Genomic DNA, 4,884 nt, shown 5'->3' with positions numbered 1-4,884 from the left:
GGGCTGGTAAGACTGAGGGGGAGTAGGAGGCAAAGCCGCAGGCTCCTGTACAGCAGGAGCCCCAGCCTGAGGGTCCGCGCTTCCGGCGGGAGGAGAAGGGGCGCACACGCACAAATACGCGGACGTGGGAGCCCACCCAGAGCGTGTGAAGCCGGGCGGGAGCGGGGCGCTCCTGTGACCCGCTCCCGAGGAAGAAGGAGGCCGGGGAACTGGGCCGCCACTTGCCGTCGCCTCCGCTGCCACCGTCGGGCATGTAAGGGGGTGCTGGTGTGGGAGCGCAGGTCGGGGAGCCGGCGGGTGGGGCCTGGGCTGCGGCCTTGGAGAGGCGCACAGGTAGGGGTGCGTGGCTGAGGCACGGACCTCGCGGCCAGTTTGAGCCCTGGTGCGCCTGCGAGCCGCCGCGGTGGTTCTTGGTGACCCCCCACCCCCTCACGTTAGTAGTCCCTAAACCCCGCGTCTGCCCTGCCGTTTCTGTTTGGGTTGGGAAAGCAGGGCAGCCCTGGCAGGTGGGAAGGCGCTGGGCGGACCTGGAACACCTCCGCCCGGTCCTCAGGTCACGGCCTGCTCCAGGGAGGCGTGTGCGGTGCAGTCCCTGGGCTGCCTCGGCGCCCGCGGTTTTGACTGGCTTCCCCGTCAGAGCCCTGGACCTGTTCCGTATTCCCCCGCGGTCTGGGGCGGTCTCTGCGTCCCCATGTTTGCCGGGTGCACGTCTCCCGGTAAGCCTGCTCCTGGGAGGTGGCCGCGGTGCTGTCAGGGTGCCGGGGTGGCGGCCACGGGGACACGGGTGTGCTCTTGGGAGTCGGTGGATTTTCTCCCGTCTCCGCCCGCGCCGTGTCTTCGAGGCGTACTCTCCTGCCCCGGTTTTGCAGGACGCCGGTTTCGGGTCAGTGTGCTGGGAGCCGGGCGCGGTGCAAGCAGTGTGCGGGGAGGGGGGGAGGCGCGGCAGAGAGAGCGTGTAATGGAAGCCAATCCCCGCGCTAGCACGGGGCAGCTCCAATCCCGCCGCCCCCCCCAGCCCGAAAGTCCGAGCTTCCGGTGGGAGGAGGAGGGGCGCGGACGCACGTACACACGGACGAGGGAGCCCACCCAGAGCGTGTGGAAGCTGGGCGGGAGCGGGGCGCTCCTGTAACCCGCTCCCGAGGAAGAAGGCGGCCGGGGAACTGGGCCGCCGTTTGCCGTCGCCTCCGCTGCCACCGTCGGGCATGTAAGGGGGTGCTGGTGGGGGAGCGCAGGTCGGGGAGCCGGCGGGTGGGGCCTGGGCTGCGCCTCTGGGGAGGCGCACAGGTAGGGGTGCGTGGCTGAGGCCCGGGCCGCAAGGCCCATTTGGACCCTTGTGCGCGTGCGAGCCGCCGCGGTGGTTCTTGGTGACCCCCCACCCCCTCACGTTAGTAGTTCCTAAACCCCGCGTCTGCCCTGCCGTTTGTGTTTGGGTTGGGAAAGCAGGGCAGCCCTGGCAGGTGGGAAGGCGCTGGCGGACTTGGTACACCTCCGCCGGGTCCTCAAGTCATGGCCTACTCCCGGGAGGCGTGTGCGGTGCAGTCCCTGGGTTGCGGTGGCGCCCGCGGTTTTACGGGCTGCCCCGTGCGAGCCCTGAATCTGTCCCGTATTCCATCGTGGTCTGGGGCGGCCTCTGCGTCCCCATATTTGCGGGGTGCACGTCTCCCGGTAAGCCTGCTCCTGGGAGGTGGCCGCGGTGCTGTCAGGGTGCCGTGGCGCCGGCCACGGAAACAAGGATGTGCACTTGGGAGTCGGTGGATTTGCTCCCGTCTCCCCCCGCGCCGTGTCTTGGGGGCGTACTGTCCTGCCCCGGGTTTGCAGGGCGCCGGTTTTGGGTCATTGTGCTTCTGGGAGGCGGGCGCGGTGCAGGCAGTGTACGGGGGGGGGGGGAGGGAAGGGGCGGCAGTGACAGCGTGTAATGGAAGCCAATCCCCGCGCTAGCACGGGGCAGCTCCAATCCCGCCGCCCCCCCCAGCCCGAAAGTCCGAGCTTCCGGTGGGAGGAGGAGGGGCGCGGACGCACGTACACACGGACGAGGGAGCCCACCCAGAGCGTGTGGAAGCTGGGCGGGAGCAGGGCGCTCCTGTGACCCGCTCCCGAGGAAGAAGGCGGCCGGGGAACTGGGCCGCCGCTTGCCGTCGCCTCCGCTGCCACCGTCGGGCATGTAAGGGGGTGCTGGTGTGGGAGCGCAGGTCGGGGAGCCGGCGGGTGGGGCCTGGGCTGCGCCTCTGGGGAGGCGCACAGGTAGGGGTGCGTTACTGAGGCCTGGGCCGCACGGCCCATTTGGACCCTTGTGCGCGTGCGAGCCGCCGCGGTGGTTCGTGGTGACCCCCTCACGTTAGTAGTTCCTAAACCCCGCGTCTGCCCTGCCTTTTCTGTTTGGTTTGGGAAAGCCGGGCAGCCCTGGCAGGTGGGAAGGCGCTGGCGGACCTGGAACACCTCCGCCCGGTCCTCAGGTCATGGCCTGCTCCCGGGAGGCGTATGCGGTGCAGTCCCTGGGGAGCGGCGGCGTCTGCGGTTTTGACGGGCTGCCCCGTGCGAACCCATGAATCTGTTCCGTATTCCCCCGCGGTCTGGGGCGGCCTCTGCGTCCCCATGTTTGCGGTGTGCACGTCTCCCGGTAAGCCTGCTCCTGGGAGGTGGCCTCGTTGCTGTCAGGATGCCGGGGCGGCGGCCACGGAGGCAGGGGTGTGCTCCTAGAAGTCGTTGAATTTGCTTCCGTCTCCCCGCGCGGCGTGTCTAGGGGGCGTACTCTCCTGCCCCGGGTTTGCAGGACGCTGGTTTCGGGTCAGTGTGCTTCTGGGAGCCGGGCGCGGTGCAAGCAGTGTGCGGGGGGGAAGGGACGGCAGCGACAGCGTGCAATGGAAGCCATCCCCGCGCTAGCACGGGGCAGCTCCAATCCCGCCGCCCCCCCCAGCCCGAAAGTCCGCTCTTCCGGCGTGAGGAGGAGAGGCGCGCAAGCGCGGACGCACAAACACGCGGACGCGGGAGCCCACCCAGAGCGTGTGGAAGCCGGGCGGGAGCAGGGCGCTCCTGCGACCTGCTCCCGAGGAACTCGTCCGCCGCAGCTTGCCTTCGCCTCCGCTGCCAAGGTCGGGCAGGTAAGGGGGTGCTGGTGTGGGAGCGCAGGTCGGGGAGCCGTCGGGTGTGGCCTGGGCTGCGCCCTTGGAGAGGGGCACAGGTAGGGGTGCGTGGCTGAGGCTCGGACCTCGCGGCCAGTTTGGGCCCTGGTGCGCGTGCGAGCCGCCGCGGTGGTTCGTGGTGACCCCCCATCCCTTCACGTTAGTAGTCCCTAAACCCAGCGTCTGCCCTGCCGTTTCTGTTTGGGTTGGGAAAGCAGGGCAGCCCTGGCAGGTGGGAAGGCGCTGGCGGACCTGGAACACCTCCGCCCGGTCCTCAGGTCATGGCCTGCTCCTGGGAGGCGTGTGCGGTGCAGTCCCTGGGCTGCCTCGGCGCCCGCGGTTTTGACGGGCTTCCCGGTCCGAGCCCTGGATCTGTTCCGTATTCCCCCGCGGTCTGGGGCGGTCTCTGCGTCCCCATGTTTGCCGGGTGCACGTCTCCCGGTAAGCCTGCTCCTGGGAGGTGGCCGCGGTGCTGTCAGGGTGCCGGCCACGGGGACACGGGTGTGCTCCTGGGAGTCGGTGGATTTTCTCCCGTCTCCGCCCGCGCCGTGTCTTCGAGGCGTACTCTCCTGCCCCGGTTTTGCAGGACGCCGGTTTCGGGTCAGTGTGCTTCTGGGAGCCGGGCGCAGTGCAAGCAGTGTGCGGTGGGGGGGGGGGAGCGCGGCAGAGACAGCGTGTAATGAAGCCAATCCCCGCGCTAGCACGGTGCAGCTCCAATCCCGAGCCCCCACCCCCCGGCACACCGCCCACCTTCCTGGGGCAGGCTGACTTGTAACCCGGGTCCCGCGAACCGCGGGCAGCAGATGCGGAGGGCTGGTAAGGCTGAGGGGGAGTAGGAGGCAAAGCCGCAGGCTCCTGTACAGCAGGAGCCCCAGCCCGAGGGTCCGCGCTTCCAGCCGGAGGAGGAGGGGCGCACACGCACAAATACGCGGAAGTGGGAGCCCACCCAGAGCGTGTGGAAGCCGGGCGGGAGCGGGGCGCTCCTGCGACCTGCTCCCGAGGAAGAAGGCGGCCGGGGAACTGGGCCGCCGCTTGCCGTCTCCTCCGCTGCCACCGTCGGGCATGTAAGGGGGTGCTGGTGTGGGAGCGCAGGTCGGGGAGCCGGCGGGTGGGGCCTGGGCTGCGCCTCTGGGGAGGCGCACAGGTAGGGGTGCGTGGCTGAGGCCCGGGCCGCACGGCCCATTTGGACCCTTGTGCGCGTGCGAGCCGCCGCGGTGGTTCTTGGTGACCCTCCACCCCCTCACGTTAGTAGTTCCTAAACCCCGCGTCTGCCCTGCCGTTTGTGTTTGGGTTGGGAAAGCAGGGCAGCCCTGGCAGGTGGGAAGGCGCTGGGCGGTCCTGGAACACCTCCGCCCGGTCCGCAGGTGATGGCCTGCTCCTGGGAGGCGTGTGCGGTGCAGTCCCTGGGCTGCCTCGGCGCCCGCGGTTTTGACTGGCTTCCCCGTCCGAGCCCTTGACCTGTTCCGTATTCCTCCGCGGTCTGGGGCGGTCTCTGCGTCCCCATGTTTGCCGGGTGCACGTCTCCCGGTAAGCCTGCTCCTGGGAGGTGGCCGCGGTGCTGTCAGGGTGCCGTCCACCGGGACACGGGTGTGCTCCTGGGAGTCGGTGGATTTGCTCCCGTCTCCGCCCGCGCCGTGTCTTCGAGGTGTACTCTCCTGCCCCGGTTTTGCAGGACGCCGGTTTCGGGTCAGTGTGCTTCTGGGAGCCGGGCGCAGTGCAAGCAGTGTGCGGGGTGGGGGGGGGAGCGCGGCAGAGACAGCGTGTA

This window comes from Vicugna pacos, chromosome 24, assembly GCF_048564905.1.
Source record: "Vicugna pacos chromosome 24, VicPac4, whole genome shotgun sequence".
Lineage (NCBI taxonomy): Eukaryota > Metazoa > Chordata > Mammalia > Artiodactyla > Camelidae > Vicugna > Vicugna pacos.
The sequence above is the reverse complement of the archived record's forward strand: the minus strand, read 5'-3'. Positions refer to the sequence as shown.